Source organism: Schistocerca piceifrons, chromosome 3, assembly GCF_021461385.2.
Source record: "Schistocerca piceifrons isolate TAMUIC-IGC-003096 chromosome 3, iqSchPice1.1, whole genome shotgun sequence".
NCBI lineage: Eukaryota > Metazoa > Arthropoda > Insecta > Orthoptera > Acrididae > Schistocerca > Schistocerca piceifrons.
The window spans coordinates 58,225,842-58,245,536 of NC_060140.1; positions in this window are offsets into that span (position 1 = coordinate 58,225,842).

Here is a 19,695-nt window from a genome sequence, read left to right on the forward strand (position 1 = left end):
CTTAGTTGGTGCACGATGGTCCCAAACCTAACCATTGTTGAAATTTTTAGTTCAACTAGGTTATTTAAATAAAGCGAAGGACAAACTGCAAACTAAAATGTCAAATTGGACTGATGTTAGTGATAACCAAACAGAATCAAATAATGGTAAGAGCATATTCCGAGGGAATTACTGAACTATCGAAAGGATGGTAGTGATAACCAAACAGAATCAAATAATGGTAAGAGCATATTCCGAGGGAATTACTGAACTATCGAAAGGATAATTGGAGTTGTAATAAAGTAATACAAGAAGTTATTGATACTAATCACGCTATTCTCACTGTCAGTTGTTCTCATTGTTGGACGACTCTAGGATCGTCACCCTTGTAAAGTGAAATCAGACTCAGGATGGCAGTGGATTTGTTCAGTTAACTTCTTGATTCTGGTCGTAGGCCATCGTCCGTCAGGAACTGCTTGGTGGAGGCGTGAAGTTACATCTCAAGCAAAGCAACAGACATCCGGCACTGCTGACAGTGCAAAGATCAGAGTCAAGCATAGCGTCACTCAAATGCTGCAGTCAGCAATGTCGCCCACTACGACTGCGATGTCAGGGCAGTAGTGCTGCAGACTATGGGTGTGACCCCCTTCCAGCGAGCGGACAGTTCCTTCTCCGACGGCGGCCATTTCGCGAGTGAAAGCAGGCTGCCCTGTCCCAGGGTCGAAAAGTACACCCTGTACTGCATTCTAGGATGTCACTCTGGATGTCACTGGCTTGGGGTGTAGGCTGCGTTACTGAGACCAGAATGATTTAGTACATGAATGGCTGAGTTCTTATAGGCTCAGTCAATGTTTGTTTCCGTTTAAGGCATATGCCCTAATCACTTCCATGGCAGCAAGTGAGCAAAGCCTTCTGTCCTTCCACTAGCGTACAGCTGTGTCGGCTGTTGCTGTATTGCATCCAGCTGGCTCTGCTTCGCAACGCATCTTGGCTGTGTTTGTCTTCGTAGTGCATAACACTCTTGGCTGCATGCGTTTGACTCTGTTGCAACTCAGTGGCACATAATTTACTGAATACGGTCGATATGCTATAACAATATGACGGTTCAGAACAGAAAATCGTTTTCTTGAGGTATTGTGGTCAGCAACCGCTGAGGCAAAAGTTATTGTTAGTAATGCGTGATTCACTTGAACAGAGGTACTTGATTTTATGTCAGACACATGAGTTAGTTTATTACCAAAAGATGTTTGGGAGCAAAATAAATGTAGGTGAACGTGTCGAGTGACAATTTAACTTAGTAATTATCGTACGGCACCTTATACCAACAGACTAAAAGTCCATGAGCTTCGTTCAAAACGTTTGATTGTATGGATTAAAGTGGCGTTGGTATCTAGGTTTTCTGTTACTTTATATTTATATTTGTTGTCAGTTGGAGGGACTTTAGACTTGTGGCGGCACTCGTTCACCTATGCTGATTGGCTGTACTGATTTCGAAATAAAAGGTGAAATAATAAAGTCAAAGTATTCGAAAAGAAAATAAAAAATCCCGCCTTATAATTTCAAACAAATCGGCCTTCTTGACCTGTGTTTTGAAAAAAAGAAAGAGTGAAGTCTAAAGAAAATAAGAACACGAAAAATTCATATCAAATGAAAGATACTGAATATTTGGCTATAGGCGTAACTGCTATGATGTTAACATAAAGAGTTTCATTACGATTACATACTAGGCAAGAGCAAGGAAATTATTATTAATATAAATTAAGTAAAAAAGCATAGCTTCACATTATCTATTCAAGTCATTAACATTACAAGTTAATTGCATACAGTAAAGGTATGAAATGCAGAGAAAGTCTAATTTATTTCCATAAACGCGAGTTAAATGAAGTAGAGCATGGGTAGTAAATTACATCGCTGACCTAGCTTGTAGCTTAAACTGTGTCAAAGTGCTAGATCAAAAGAGCGTAATCTTCACTTGATTTAATTGACGAGAAGCAAAAAGTTCATGTAAGTAGTTTTCCCAGTGAAACTGACATGCTATTAGGCACTAAAGGATTCTATTTTTTATATCCAGTCCTATGTTAATCTTGCATGGGGTTAGCCGATGTAGATGGTTTTTGACTTATTGATACGAGGACGCGACATACAATTCACACAATGCGATCAGCTTTACAGTTAGTAAATTCTGTACCTTGAAGGAATAAATTCCATTAAGCTAAAGGCCATATTATCAAGCAGATACCTGCGTTTGTCACCTTGAAATTAATGCATACGCTCGGTAGAAGGTACTTGGCCTACCATACTGATGTGTATGCCGCTCGTAGTAGTAGAAGTAGTAATAAGAGTAGCATCAGATGCAGTAGTTGCAGAACTAATGCTGACATTCATGGCGGTAATAATGCATGTAGTAACAGTCATAGTAATTTTCGTTGTATTTTGACCGTTGAATTATTATTTTTCCTTAAGTGAGTGTAGAATTTTAACTGTACCCAGATAATACTCTCTATTGTGAAATTTCGACGATACAGAGTATCATATTAAGTAAATGGATAAAGGTTATTAGTTGTGTCAATCTTAGGACATGCAGATTAACGTATTAAATGCCTTGCTACAACAGCATTGATAAACTGTTACAAATGCGTGTTTATACACTAAGAGTGTGACCTCTAGTAATCTAGAAAGACAATTTTTTGCCCTACTAAGAGAAGTGCCACAGTACTAAATACATTATTACAGACGAATGTAATTAGTATATGCGGTACCGATTTGTTTAGCATCTGTGGTAAATAGCACTTTTTTTTCTTATGAGTACAGGTGACACGGTTAAAGGCGATAAATATATGTACGAATACATTTACTAATCATACTGACACTGTAGACGCCATATTTTTGTTCCAAATGCTTCCTAACGAAAGTCGGTAGTTTGAAAAATAAGCCTTCTGATTACTAACAATTCGTGTTGTGAAATATAACAGAAAATTAACAGATAATTGTGATATGAGTGTTAAAAATGTTTTCCCATTATACTAGACTCGAGGTTGAAGAACTTAACGGATAAGAAAATAGTTTTAACATTTTATCTATATGTTTTTAGTGCATAATATAAAAAGTGCCAGATAATTTTTCACGAATAATGAAATCATACAGAAATTTGTCTCAGGGGCACATAAATGGTATCATTATTCCTAGCAATTGACGATAAAATTTGTTTGTTGAATGAAAAATACGCGATTTGAAAAAAAATTCTTTGCAGTGGGTGCTCAATTTATCCTCGTAAGACAGTATGCCTAATCCCTGAAGTGCGAGTTTGATGGAAACAGTGAATGTGTAAGTAGGCTGTTTAGGTTTTTATATTGGTAACACCATGTAGCGCTCTATATGAAAATCGCTGGCTGTGCTTCATGCAGTCTGTGGCTGGGTGGCATTGTTGTAATATTCGCCATTGTAGCGTCGGGCTGTTGGCTGTTAACAACGCATAGCGTTGCGCAGTTGGGGGTGAGCCGTCAGCAGTGGTGGATGTGGGGAAGTGAGATGGCGGATTTTTGAGAGCGGATGATCTGGACATGTGTCCATCAGAGATAGTATATTTGTAAGACTGGATGTCATGAACTGATATATATAATATGACTTTTGAACAATATTAAGGTAAATACATTGTTTGTTCTCTATCAAAATCTTTCTCTTGCTAACTATGCCTATCAGTAGTTAGTGCCTTCAGTAGTTTGAATCTTTTATTTAGCTGGCAGTAGTGGCGCTCGCTGTATTGCAGTAGTTCAAGTAACGAAGATTTTTGTGAGGTAAGTGATTTGCGAAAGGTATAGGTTAATCTTAGTCAGGGCCATTTTTTTGTAGGGATTTTTGAAAGTCAGATTGCGTTGCGCTAAAAATATTGTGTGTCAGTTTAAGCACAGGCATGTATAATTTTTCTAAGGAGACGTTTCATATGTCGACCCTTAGCCGAAGATACCTCACTGGAATCTTCTGATTTTTTCTTGTAGTTTGTGTAATTAGTGTAGCTTTTGTTTATTGCTAGCGCGTAATTGTAGAGAGAATCTCCTTTGTAATTGCAGTCTTTCATTGTTGTACAGTAATACAGTTGTGTCATGCATGTAGATTTGCACCAAGTATTTCGCAGCTGCGCTTGCAATTAACTAGATATTATTTTCAGTGCTATGTTAATGTGTTTTCTTATTTTAATTGTGCTTTTCTGTGTTATTGTGTGAAAAATTGTGACAATAAAGGCGTGTGAAAAACGTAATACTAGGCTCCAAAGTAAACTGAGAAATGACAGTGAAGACGAAAGCGGTATGTTTGCGCCACCGTGTAATGAATTAACTAATGTTCAACATAGTAATTTGGTAACTGTGCATAGGGAAATGGAGCGGGCTGGAAACAATGGTGTAGACAGTGAAACAATTAGTGAACAGGGAAGCGTTATCGATCGATCGGTCGACAACAGCCCGCCTCAGGAATCGGGAATAACAGGTCACAATCTTGCAAATACTGCAGATACAGGTTTTGGGTCCTCACTGTTTTCTCAAATAAGTCAAGACACATTTTCTGCTTGTCAAAATGTGAATCTTGCCGGTGCAACTTCACTGCCGAAAAGCATTGAGGAACATATTTCACACACCAGTGCATTGTTATTACAGTTAATACAAGAAATGGGACAAAGGCTACAAAAGTTAGACACAATGGAACAAAGTCTTCAAAAGTTAGACACAATGGAACAAAATTTTCAAAAGTTAGAGACAATGGAACAACACCAGAGACAAACACAGCAACAGTTAGACGCAATGGAACAAAAGCTTTAAAAGTTAGACTCAGTGGATCATACGCTTGAACAACCGTGTGAAGATTTAACTACTGAGTTACGTAAAATCGAATCGAAATGTCAGAAAGTCTGTAATCACGTAAAAACACAAATTTGTGAGCATTTCCTCCCTATTTTTTCGCGGCATGAAAATACATTACAGAATCACGAAGCAGCCATAAAAGAACATATTACATATTTCAGAGGACACTGGCGCTCCAACATGGGAAGAGGGACTTAAAAATACGGAAAAGCCACAAAATAATAACACAGGGCATTTCAAAAATTATGAAAATCATGAGACCCTGCAAGCTAAAGTTGACTCAGTTGCATCTACCGATTCGGTTATGCAACTTGCAAAACTCAGGAAAACTTAAAGGACACAGTAGATACTATTTCAACACAAATGGACACTCTGAAACTTGGTTCAGAAAACACACTGAGGAAATAAGTATACTATCGGAGAGAGTAGCCGAACTTTCGGATCAGTTCACTAACTTATCTGCAAAGGTAGATGATGATCTGAATGACACAAGACCTGTAGCCATCACTGACACAGATGGGTATGAACAAATTAAGATATTCAAACAAAATCAGAATCAAATTAATTCGCAATACAAAAGAAAAATCCGAGAAGTACAAGATCAGTTGGCACAATTAATACAAAAATTACATATTTCAGAGGACACTGGCGCTCCAACACGGGAAGAGGGACTTAGAAATACGGAAAAGCCACAAAATAATAACACAGGGCATTTCGGAAATTATGAAAGAAATTGGCAAGGTGCACCGAATTTTGAGATGGAACCGCCCACACGACGTAACAATAACCGATATGCTACTCGCCGATGCGGTGATTTTGACTATAAGCTGTTCATTACTACACGTAAATTCAATACATTTAAGAATTCTGGCAACGACATTCACCCACAAGCGTGGCTCCATCAATTCTCTCATTGTTTTCCTCTCAACTGGTCATTAGAACACAAATTAGAATTTATGTGTGGCTACTTAGAGAATGAACCAGCTGAAAGAATGCGATCGGTCATTCACGATTGTCACAGTGAATTTTATCATGCCTTCCTCTCAGCATATTGGTCTCAAGCTACACAAGACCGAGTAAAACATGGCATCATGATGATGAGACATTTCGAACAATCCGAATTTTCCAGTCTTCTGAAATCTATCGACATGACGACAGACGATATGATCGTAATGACGGATCTGAATTGCATCAGAACTGGCGGGATTCGAACAAGGCAGTTCCCTCTCGACAAGGTGAATTTGTAGAAGTTAGGTCTCCTAATCCCAATAACGACGCACGCCAAAGAGATAGCAGACAATGACTCGCACCGCAGGCAGCCACGTGCGCCGGCTGGCTCAGAGGAAAATATCATAGACGCTAACCTTGAGAAAAATTTGAGCATTCTTTACCGATGTACCATATACCACATGATAATTCCGTTGAAGCAGGAGCTCTGCATAGTAGGAAGAGTAAAGGCTTGCACCACATTTCATATATAAAACCGTTTATTGAAAAATAATCAGCTTTTTAACTTTGTCTTTGCCATATAACATTTCACTTCACGTTTCTAGTATGGTCTGACAGACTTAGTAACTGTTAACATGATACAATGTTTGAAGTTAAATATCCAGTCAAGAACCAAGAGAATTCGTTTGAACATAAATTACGAATGCATTGTTACAGTGAGCAGACGACACAGTGTTGTTATTTGTACATTCTTGCTTGTTAGTTGCACGATCACGTAACGACTATAAGGCTCACATACTTAGAACATATACCGGCACCACTAATGAGATTTTCATGCAACATTTTGGTTTACTTGAAAAGCTATTCTTTATTTGAAGTACTTTCTGTGGGATTAAAGATGACTTAGCATTTGGTTTCTTTGACAGCTACACGATTATATCATGACGCTACTAATGTGTGACACAATTTACATTGTTGCTTTTGTGCTGTATCTGCTTTATATCTGCACACCTTTTCTGAATTCTTCTGGAAAGTAAAACGCGTTTTAGTAGTAACTTTGTAGTATAGCCACAATAAGACAGCCTTTTTTGTAGCACAACAATACGTTAGAGTATAGTACTTTCCTGATCACGGTGCTGTACGTAATAACTACGATATCTATACGCATAGCATTTCGCTTTTGTTTATCATGAGGTAAGTACATTGACTTCTGCAGAACTTAGCTTTCAGAGGACGATAACTACGACATTTCCACAGAGATTATCTTACAACAAGACGCACATTTTAGCGCTACAGTACACGTATTTCAGTGATTAATTTTGTATTTAAATCATTTATTTTTAAAGATATTTGAAGTACAATGATACAAAGTTTTTCCGTGATACATTTCATTCCATTGCAATAATCGGTAACACCTGAGGGTATAATTACATTAATCCTCAGGAGGGTACCCGCTTACTTTGTGTACCATGTGTTTGGCAAGCACAAGGAGCCCTAGCTAATATGGTATTTGCTTATACAACTTTACACATCGGTACCATATTTCTCTAGCACATAATTACACAGCTATCTGATCATTTCACTGAGAGACAAACATTTTTTTTACTACATCAGTGACACATGTTTACGCAATTACACAATTGGATAATTTCATACTTATGAAATTGTATTTTGTCTGTACTTTACGAACTGTTCATATTTTTTCGGAACCACTGTGATGCTATGAGAGCTTTGAATGATGTATTTGGTATGGGATCATGATTTTTAAAGAACGTTTGAGGTAGATGACACTATGGAAATGAGCAGAGAATTTATCTTTTTAGCTTTTTAAATTATTGCAGAAAGCTACGACGTTTTTGAGATTTGACTGAGGTGCTATGATGTTATTATTACGATGACTATATGTATTATGCTGTTGAGTTATGTTTATGAACAATAAGCTGATGCTATATGAGAAATTTGATTATGCTATGTATTTATTATGATGAAATATTGAAGAAGTGTCGATGAATATGTATATGTGTAATAAGGTAAGGAATAATGAGTAGTGGTTAGGGACTCTGACTTGTGAGAAAGGATGTTGGAAACCAAGAATCGTACTATAAGAATTATGAAATGTGTCTAAATGTGTGAATGTATCACAATGCTGGCAAAAATTTTTTTAACACTGTTATATTTATAGGATTTTGTTTCTACATATTTGTAACGCAGATTCTCAGCCTGTGAAATTTTTTTATATGGGACTGCCACTGTAGCGGAAACTGCTATCGTAAATATTTCGGTAAGAACGGTAAGTGACTGTGACGTAATGCGTTTTGGGCGCCCAGCTGAGAGATAGTTGTCTGAGAAAAGAAAGCCATTAGGTGGAGAAAGAAGGAGGCCATTACCCTCGCTATTGACATTCCTTTGTAGAAAGCATTGCAAATACGACACGCTCCAACTTGAAAACATATGATTACACTGTGGAGCTCTTAGTTTATGATATTTACTAAATTGCCTAATGAAATGACGAGAAACATTTTTACATCTATTGTCTTTCTAGTTGAGAGATTATTTACTGCCTTTGGAGACCCCATTTGCCTAGTGAATGACGTTTCGCACATTGCTTTGTATATATTTACTCATTTCGTTTAATATCTTGTTTCTAGCTGCACTGCAGCATTGGTTAAAATAAAATTTAGTAGATGTACTAATTTAGATATTTTATGCCTACAGATCCAGTAAATAAAATTTTATGATCTACTTCCAAAAAAAAACGAGGGAGCACAAAACCACATTTCCCTTCACAGGAACTGCATACATAATTTTCTTTTCAAGTACTTGGTAATTTATTTTGTAGAGTAAGTTATGGTGCACCACTTTGATGACATAGATATTGAGATGTGAATATACATTTCCCTTATCTGCACTGTTGTCTTTAATGTACTATTTTTTCTGCTTGAGCTATGTCATGTTTAGATATAAGTTATTGCATTTGCTGCTGCTGTTTGCCAGGCATAGTGCTACTAAATTTCACTTTGTATTACTCTGTTAAGCCAGTGTTACTACTTATTTATTTTTCTTGTTTGCTGCTCATTGCCTTATATTAGTTGTAATATTGCTGCTTGCTTTGCCAATTTGAATATTTTGTCATTGCTGTTTGTGTTAATTGTTTTGTGCTGCTGCATTGCCTCGTCCCTTAGTATATATATCTGAGCTCAGTAGATTTAAGTTAGTTTAAAATGGGGTAGGCTATATAAGAGAACGAGTTGTGATGAATTGGAAGAAATGCATTGAGAAGGTATAACAATATGGTTTGGCCAAAAAAGTATTTTGAAAGAGGATATGAACAAAAAAGTAGGGTTTAGAGACAACAAGTTTAGGTAGGATTTTCTTGGAAATAAATGATGTAAGATAATGGAAAATAAATAATGAGGTAAGAAATATGTGAACATATTAATACAGAAAGCATGCTTGGATAGGATGTTTTGGTGAAAACAAATGTTAAAATAAGACGAAAGATCTATGGAATAAAGTTTTGGGTTGGACTGCAGTACCAAATGTTATACTGTAAAAGAACGTTGTCCTTTCCATTGTGTTATCCCCCTATGTGTTTGTGTACTCTTGTATATTTGTGTTTTTCCTGTCTTTATGTGTTTGGCTAATAAGAGTTATGTTGTAGAATTTTTCTAATAATATGTTATTTACTTTGTGAAGATGTTTAGACATTATTTATTCTGTTTTGTTGCTCATATGTGAAGCTGATGTTTCAAAAGTTATTCTGATCTTTATGTATGTACTTATGTAATTATTTTTGTAACACTGATGTATATGTTTATTTCTATTCTTTTGTAAAGACTGTGTTACTACAAATGTTATCTGTATTGTTATGTTCTTTAATGATGTATTTTGTACCTTTGTTATTGTATTTTTATGTTATCAAATTGTAATTGTTACCAGTTCTTCAAATTATGTATCATTTCACTGCACACGTTTCTGTTGGTCATAGTATATGCACAGTATGTGAGAAGTTAGGACTGTTAGTGTTTGCACGTGTGTTGATAATTCAGCAAGGGACTGGATAACAGCATTGCTGGTTCTAAGGACATTCCAAAAAGTTTTGTGAGTTCACAAGTGGTGGTTTATGGACTTGCTATATTTTCTGCAAGACACTTCGATGGTGATTGTGCACCTGCACAGTCGCAACAGATGGCTGCTGGCCGTCTCTACAAAGACTACAGTGGGTCTGCATCTTTGATGGCCCACCAATACCATTATTTCTACAAGGACTGCAGTGGGTCTGCAACTCTGGTGGCCCACCAATGCCACAATCTGTACCAGGACTACAGTGGGTCTGCTCTGTGATAACCTACCTACCAGTATTTTTCAAAACTTCGACTGACTCTGCTGTGGGTTTGCTGTGTTGTGGCCAATTAACTGTCTGCATGTCGAGGGTCAGCATTGTCTTTCCGTTGTAAGGACACCGCTACTTCTTCAAGACTGCATGGAAATCCACTACTTCAGTGTGCATTTTCTTTTACTGCTCAGACTTTGAGATAAACACTGCTATTTTACTGTGATGAACGATCAGGACTGTCTTTATGGACTGTGAGAAAATTTTATCTTTTGACCAACATTGTATCAATAAGTGTGTGCATTTGATTTGTCTATTATTGTAATTGTGCAAAAATTTTAAGAAATATGTATTGGCCAGTGCCCAAAACAATTTGTAAATGTTTTTTGGGGGACCAGGGGGGCTATGTAAGTAGGCTGTTTAGGTTTTTATATTGGTAACGCCATGTAGCGCTCTATATGAAAATCACTGGCTGTGCTGTGTGCAGTCTGTGGCTGGGTGGCATTGTTGTAATATTCGCCATTGTAGTGTTGGGCTGTTGGCTGTTAACAGAGTATAGCGTTGCGCAGTTGGGGATGAGCCGTCAGCAGTGGTGGATGTGGTGAAGTGAGATGGCGGATTTTTGTGAGCGGATGATCTGGACATGTGTCCATCAGAGATAGTATATTTGTAAGACTGGATGTCATGAACTGATATATATAATATGACTTTTGAACAATATTAAGGTAAATACATTGTTTGTTCTCTATCAAAATCTTTCTCTTGCTAACTATGCCTATCAGTAGTTAGTGCCTTCAGTAGTTTGAATCTTTTATTTAGCTGGCAGTAGTGGCGCTCGCTGTATTGCAGTAGTTCGAGTAATGAAGATTTTTGTGAGGTAAGTGATTTGTGAAAGGTATAGGTTAATTTTAGTCAGGGCCTTTTTTTGTAGGGATTTTTGAAAATCCGATTGCGTTGTGCTGAAAATATTGTGTGTCAGTTTAAGCACAGTCAAGCACAATTTTTCTAAGGGGACGTTTCAAATGTATTAACCAGAGAGTCGAAACGTCTCATGACCACAGTGCTGAAAAAACGTAATGAACCTCATGGTCCTAACACCAATGAAATATTTCAGTTGTTCACGGTATCTCTTTCAGTAGTTAATCTCACTTGGCCAGATAATAGTGCAGTCGATAGAATTTGCGCATTACTAAGTAAATCTCCCGGTGGCAAGAATCAAATTCCACTGTGCTTGCTAGGAATGGACAGCTCTTTACATAGCTTACAGTTATTCGTATTTCACAAGTATCACCACGTCAGAAACTGGAAATAGTTCAATGAATTCTATTTAAAGCGAGTTCCACGCAGACGCACGTGTAAGTACCAGAGTGCCTTTTCAGCGCGTGCCAGACTTGCTGCAGGCGAATGGTGGAGTGTACTGCGAAGCTGCCCTTTCAGCGACCAACCCGTCTAATACCCGGCGCCTCACGTCTCGTGACCCTTTTATACTAGCTGCCGCCGGGTGGATGCCTGGGATGTCGCATTTTCTAAACGATACCACGGAAGTGACTTCCGCCGTGCCATACACCATGAAATATACCCACACAACCCATATGAAGAAGGTTGCAAGGTAAATATATTTGATTCTTTTAATTTATTTGTTTTTAATTTGGCTTGAGTTTACTGAGCCTCACTTCAAACTTGGAACAAATTTAAAATTATCTTTACAGAGGAATCACAACATACATAGTTTCACTAATGATTTAAAATTATTATACAATTTCCACACATGTTGAATACTTATAGCTAAGGAATCTTTACTTTTTTCTATAGAATAGACAGTTATCAGCTTCCTGCCCGCCAGAAATTTTCGAATTATACGTTGGCTAGCCACGTAGTCATTATGGCAGATTCAAAGGTACTAATCCACACCCGTTCTTCCTCGTTCAGTTTCTGAATCCATAACTTGAAATCGGAGGATGCTAGACTGAAATTCACTACAGGGCCACAATCTTTGGCCTTCTATCCCAGCAGGTTAATCCTGTCATTGTAAAACAATCCTAAATGGGCCGGAGCACATAGAAACCAGATTCTCGTACCTTCTCATTTACTTAGCTATAATGATTGAATAATTTCTAGTATTTGAACATACATTTCTGAGTGCGATAATACGGGTAGTTTCTGCAGTATAGGGACCGAATTTGAGCACCAATCGAATCCATATAGGTTCCACGGTAAAAAATGACCAATATGGTGGCGTAGTAATTGCTTGGAACACTTGTGCTTGGAGACATGAAATGCATATCCTACTTGTGAAGTGTTCTAATATCGAGAGTTAGAAATGTGTTTTTATTGTAGTCTTCAATCCGAAGGCTACTTAGATGCAGCTCTCCATGGTACTCTATCCTATGAAAGCCTCTTCACCTCCGAATAACTCCTGCAATTTACAGTCTTCTGAATAAGCTTACTGCCTTTACCTCTTGGTCTCCCTCTACAATTTTGACTGCCCACACTTCCCTCGAATACTAAAGCCGTGATAGGTAGTGTCTCAGAAAGCGATCCCTTCTTCTAGTCAGATTGTGCTACAAATTTCTTTTCTCCCCAATTCTATCAGTACCTCCTCATTAGTTACTTGATCTACGCATATAATCCTGAGCATCTTTCTGTAGCACCACGTCGGAGAAGCTTGTGTTCTTTTCTAGCTAAACTGTGTATCGTCTATGTTTCACCTCCATCCACGGCTACACTCCATACAAGAACTTTCGGAAAAAGACTTTCTAACACTTCAATCTGTATTAGATGTTAACAAATTCAACTTCTTCACAGACGATTTTCTTGCCATTCCCAGTTCACATTTTATATCTTTTCTACTTCTGTCATCGTCCGTTATTTTGCAGCCAAAATAACAAAAATCATCTACTCCTTAAGTGTCTCGTTTCCTAGTCTAATTATACACACGAACAAAGTGGGAAGAATAAATGGTGGTGTATCGACTGAAATTTAAGGTGAGTGTGCCAAAGCTTTTTCTTATAAGACTGCTGTAGTGAATGTCGACTTTTTGCAACTGATAACGGGATGGAATGCCAGACGGAGGTGTGCAGATATCTGTTTGAATCGAAGTGTCGATGCTACGCAGTGAGACTAATGTTGCCACTAGCAGATGGCAAAGGTTTCGCATGTCCAATGCAGACATTATGCTCTGGAGATTATCTCTCATTCGGAGTAGGAAGTTGATTAATCTATTATTACGCTGCTAACTCTTGTGGCAAACCAAGTACTGAATGGAAACGTATTACGGAGTTTCAGCAGCCTCTGCTAATGAGGTGCTTGTCAGAGACGATCGCTTTGCTCCAAGGCATACACCAAGGCATCGGAGTTGTAGCATATCAAGTTTATGCACTGCACATTTAGCAGGGTTGTGATATAAGAAGCGTCTATAATAGATCACTGGTAGAACAAGGTTTTGTACTGTCGCACTCAGAAGTATCCTAACGACATGAACTACATTCCAAATGATTTGTAAGTAACTCGCATAATGTAAGTTTCATGCAGGTCCTCTAATCTCGTCCCGGTACAGCCGTTTCACTATACAAAATGGTTACCACAAGAGAACAATAGAGAATAATGCTCTGTACGGTCATCAGCCCAGACGCACACTGATAACATGACACGAGTAATTCACGTATGAGGAAACACTTTATTAGAGATCACACAGTCTTTAACGCTTACAAACGCAATTTCATTACAATAAATGAAATTTCAAAAACCAAGTTTATGTTCGAAATTACATGGCGAAAATTTTTATTCGATCAAGATATGCTACCCCTATCCATCAACTATACTTCTTGTTACCTAACCTCATAAAACCTTAAATACGTTTCCAATTACAAGTAACAAAGTTTTCACATGTTTTAACTTAACATGACGTGACGCACAGTTTGTATATAACGGAGATTCGGCCCCGTACCAGACAGAACTGTTAAAACAAATAATAAAATGTTAGATGTAGCGCAAGTTCACCGGTAGCGAGATGACAGCATGAAAAGTGAAATGACGAGTTTAAAAAGTTATTTCCTTTTCGGGATTCGAACCCGTCACATATCGCCTCTGTTCGTAGCGACAAATAGAAATTAAATACCGGTTTGTTCCACGAATAGTGAGATGTGTGGCATGTCTGAACAGGAAATGACACGACGAAAAGTTCTATGGTGACTGGGAGAGGAACCCAGTAATTTCACCATAGCTAGGTGTGGCACGTTTGGACCTGAGACGTGACGTGAATAAAATATCTGTGTCGAAACAGCTGTCATTATTCCTGAAAATGCACGAAGAGACCTGCTAGAGCTTCAGATGAGACGACTAAAATACTTGCGCTTGATTAGGAATTGAACACAGACACGCACCTTTCGTGGAGACGTTTTAGAGATTGGAATCTTGGAAAAATAACGAAGCGACTCAACTGTATTCCCGACGGGTTCAAATCCCAATGAAGTGGAAATCTGACTTCGAATCGCAGTCCAGCACCAATATTTTAATACCTCACGTTCATATAGAATAATAAATAAGTGTCCTCTGAGCTTACATGAGGATTGGTTCAGTAATAAAATGGAATTTACGATGTAAGACAGCTTACTGGTTACAGAGTTTCTCCCTGCCGCGACTACAGCCTCTCTAGTTTCCTAACCCACACTGACTCTCCTCCAGCCAGTACAGAAGGCTACCATAATGCGTACGTTCTGCTTGACCTAGTGATCACGAAAATCTCACAACTGGCGTCTTTATGAACTAGGAATGCAATATGATGCGGAAGTTGTTACAGGAACTATAGCTGTCAAGTTAAGCTGTTGTGGTGCTATGTACAGGGCGAATCACCTAAACCTTACACCGCGAACATGACGGAAGCGGAAAATGCTATTGATGTGTAGTTTTCACAGAATGGATTGGCAGTCAGGGGCTTGCATTGTTAGCCAATCAACAGATCGCAATAATACCTAGAAAGTGTAATTTTGCACAAACTTACAGTTTTTACATGAAACGAATGCCTATTAACACTAACAACTAAAAGTAGGCTGAATTAGAACCTCAGAGTTGTTTGTTGCAGGATTCTATAGCGAGTCATTTGTGAAATATCGTATTATGACAAGTTTCCATGGCGACTCTTGACTGTGGCATTCAAGCTGCGTAGTTGCTAGGTTCGATGTCGTTACATTTGCTTGTCTTGTGTGTTTTCGAGTGCACTGTGACTTACTTGTCAATTAGTGCGGGAAAATCCAAGTAAAAGGTCGTGAGTGTAGGGTGGGATTTATCAATACAGAAAAATTCTTGATGCTCATGGTGTAGGAAGAGTGTAAGAAGAAAGCAGTTCGATCTTGTACGGTGTTTGCTGCAAGCTATCCCAACAGACGTTAATCATCTCGGTAATTATTTATCAACTTCTTTAACCAGTTAAGTGAAAGTGATAGTACAACGACTAAGCAAAGTGGCAGAAGGAAACAATGACAGGAGAGGGGAAATTTAACGGTCTTGTCTCTGTTGCAGTTGATCCGCACGTTAGCTCCCGCAGAGTCGCACGGGGAAGTGGCAGGAGTCAAATTCTCCACCGACGTTGGCTCCATCCCTATCACATCTCCCTCCATCAAGAGCGATATGGAAGCGATTATGAGAATCACGTTAACTCTCGTAGATTGGTGTTACGATAGATATATAATGTATCTTAGTTAGTGATGAAGCTACATTTCGAAATTATGGTCATGAAAAATTACGAAACATGCACTATTGGTCTGTTGACAATCCCTGTTGACTTCTGCAGGTGGAATGTCAGCGTCCATAAAGTGTAAACGTATACTTTGGGACAGTGAACCCTCATCTCAAAGACCCGTTTTCCAAGGTCAAAACAATGAACGCGCATAAGTATAGCAGCCTTCTAACAGAGAATCTTCCACAGACGTTCTAGTGCAAACTAGGAGGAGCCTGTGGTACCAACATGATGGTTATCCAGCCCATGGTGAACGAACTATTACAGCACGTCTTGTAAGTAGGCTGTTTAGGTTCTTATATTGGTAATGCCACCGCCACGTAGCACTCTGTATGAAAATCACTGGCTGTGCTTCGTGCAGTCTGTGGCTGGTTTGCATTGTTGTTGGCTACTGTAGTGTTGGGCAGTTGGCCGTTAACAGCGCGTAGCGTTGCGCAGTTGGAGGTGAGCCGCCAGCAGTGGTGGATGTGGGGAAGTGAGATGGTGGACTTTTGAGAGCGGATGATCTGGACGTGTGTCCACCAGAAACAGTACATTTGTAAGAATGGATGTCATGAACTGCTACATATATTACGACTTTTGAACACTATTAAGGTAAATACATTGTTTGTTCTCTATCAAAATCTTTCATTTGCTAACTATGCCTATCAGTAGTTAGTGCCTTTAGTAGTTTGAATCTTTTATTTACCTGGCAGTAGTGGCGCTCGCTGTATTGCAGTAGTTCAAGTAACGAAGATTTTTGTGATGTAAGTAATTTGTGAAAGGTATAGGTTAATGTTAGTCAGGGCCATTCTTTTGTAGGGATTTTTGAAAGTCAGATTGCGTTGCGCTAAAAATATTGTGTGTCAGTTTAGTGTTGATCAGAATAGGTAAAGAGCGAAATGTCTGAGTACATTCAGTTCTGCTCAGCTGTTTGAAAATCAAATAACGTAAGGGATTTACCAGCACAGTAATTCACTAATTTTTCCAAGGGGACGTTTCAGTCTTCACGAATTGTTTCCAAATTGTGGAATTGCATACAGAGGACCTATACATTGGCCGGCCCGTTCCCCAGATATGACGCCGGTAGACGATTTTTCTGTCAAGGAAGCTGAAAGGTGATGTCTAAATGGTCATACCATCTACATCCGATGACACGCAACAACCTATCATTGCACCCTTCTCGGACATCTCCGCTGAAATGCTAGCACGTCCGGACTCTAACAGTGTACTGCCGCTGGCGGTGGTCGTTTTGAACAAAACCTGTGATGGTCAGTTGTCTCGTTACTGATCAGAATCCACATAACTAGTGTATGCACTTGTGTTGCTCTATAGTTACCAAATATATTGTCGAAGTGTCGGCTTGGGAGCTTCTCAAAATACAATGTCTCGTAAACGACTCGCAATACTGTTCTGCAACAAACACCACTGACGTTCTAATTTACCGTACGTTTCGCCTGTTAATGTCATTAGACATTGTTCCACTTAGAAAAGCGTATGTTTACACAAAAACTACAGTGTCTAAGTAGTATTATAATCCATTGATTGGCTAATAAAACAAGCCTCTGACTACCAACCCATTGTGTGAAAACCATACATCAATAGCATTTTTCATTTCCGCAATATTTGCGCCGCAAATTTTAGGTGATTCACCATGTATTCTAGTGGCCTACCAACAAAAGTGGCGAATAGTGATGAACTGTGGCCTTCTACCCTTCCTGAGATACTTGCTGTCAGTGCGCAGTGCTTGGAAAGAAATGAAAGGTATGAAGATTAGGATGAAAATACCATCCTCGATGAGGCAGAAAATAAGATTGGGAAGGGTGGTTAAGGAAACTGACTGTCTTTTCATTGTAATATTAAATATTAGGGATGGTGACAATAAAGCCATTCTAAAGAAAAATCTGTTTTAAATGCGTAAATTGAAAAGAATGTTGTTTATTGCTAGAATTAAAAGCGTCTGGTGACGCTAAACAAGCGGCTCACGTCCAGTGAAAGGCCTTTTTGGTTTGCAGTACACTTCAGACAGGAAAAGGAAGATAGTTGCCGCAGCTACTGATGTAGCAGGCTGCCAAACTGATCGACTTGCTATTTGCTTCCGATGTTTGGGTTGCAGTTGGTTCAGCTGGATGTTATTCGTAACTACAGATCCAGATCATATTTACTGAAATGAAAATAAAACTCAATGGCCTAGACTTCAGTATAGTATTGGCTCTCAGTCGATACAGTCGCAGCTGAAGCCGCCGTGTCTTCGAAGCGTGAGTTTCCCAGTTGCTAGCCATTTGCTGAGAAAACCAGTTCTTCCTGTCATTAGTGTAACGGGAAATCGGTAAAGTTGTAAAATAGATTTGGTAGCTATATAAGCGTCGGTTTACTTCCTGGAGTCGTTTAGAATTATCCTGCTAAATTCGCTACCAATAATTTCATGCTATTTCCAATAAATATAACTATTCTCTCTCATAATTGACGTTGCGAATTACCGATGTTATTTATTACTATGGCAGTGAGAGTGTGCTGTGATAGCTCGCTAGCTGGGAGGAAATGTGTCTGTTTTGTGACACAGAAGTTGTATTACTTCTTGGTTCTAATATTGCTGGAAACGCACAGGCTTTATTATATGCTTACCGCGCTGCATCCTTCCAGATTTAAAACCAGTAAATCAATCTTAATATCTCCATCTTAAGTCTATCTCTCGTCACGCTCTTTATTTAGTACACACTAAATATAAATCTGAAAATATAAGAAATTGTGACATTCCACTATTATTAAAACTAATATTTTTATGTTCATAACCAAAGAATTTTCGGTTTGTTGTCAATGTAACGTTTGATAGAGTTATGTGTGGCTCTGACTAATTTAGATGGGTTTGTTTCCGACTCAACTCCAAGTGTCAGGTTTATACCTTTTCATGGTAGTACCGTAATGCTTCTTGGGTATGACACAGGACTTCGCACAGACAAAGACCGTATTAAGGTTCAACGAGCGTAATGCATGATGTTTTGGACAGGCTCGTATTATGGACACATTTTGTTTGTTGAGATAGGGTCTTGTAGTAAAGTTATCATAGTAATATGTAATTCACTTGTATTAGAGCAGTACAAATTTTTCTATAATTCCTCTTTGGTTTCTTGAAAATGAAAGAGAATCATAAGAGATAAATTAATCATCAACCTTATATTCTCAAAAATTACCTAAAGCAGGTAGTTATTTGATTTTACGCCTGTAGCAAGCAATTGGCTCAGAGGTAAAAGTGTTGTCAGTCCAACTTTAAAGTACTTATCTGACCACATAGATTGATTGTTCTGCAAGTGCCGCGCGGGATTAGCCGAGCGGTCTGAAGGCGCTGCAGTCCCGGCGGAAGTTCGGGTTCTCTCTCGGGCATGGGTGTGTGTGTTTGTCCTTAGGATAATTTAGGTTAAGTAGTGTGTAATCTTAGGGACTGATGACCTTCGCAGTTGAGTCCCATAAGATTTCACACACATTTGAACATTTTATTGTTCTATAAGTAGCGAGAAAGGTAAATGTTTGAGGACGCAAGATTAGAAAAATGAATGAGGCACATCTTTCCTGTTATGATCCCGAATAGATTCCTTAGAGATATCAACTGAATGCGGACATTCGTAATCACACTGTAACAATACTTGAGCCTGTCCCCTCTGCTGACTTCCTGACACTGCAGCTGCAACACATCTCAGTTGCTGGCAACAGATGCCAGTTTCTATGGCCACTCCCCTGCGCAGCAGTTCGTAACACAGAACATCTTTGTGCCACCAGATGCGCAACATTTAAGAACTCACACCGGAATTTGCTTCAGATATGTTTTTTCTAGGACCAACCATTATTTTCTTATTATTACTTAACGCACGGTG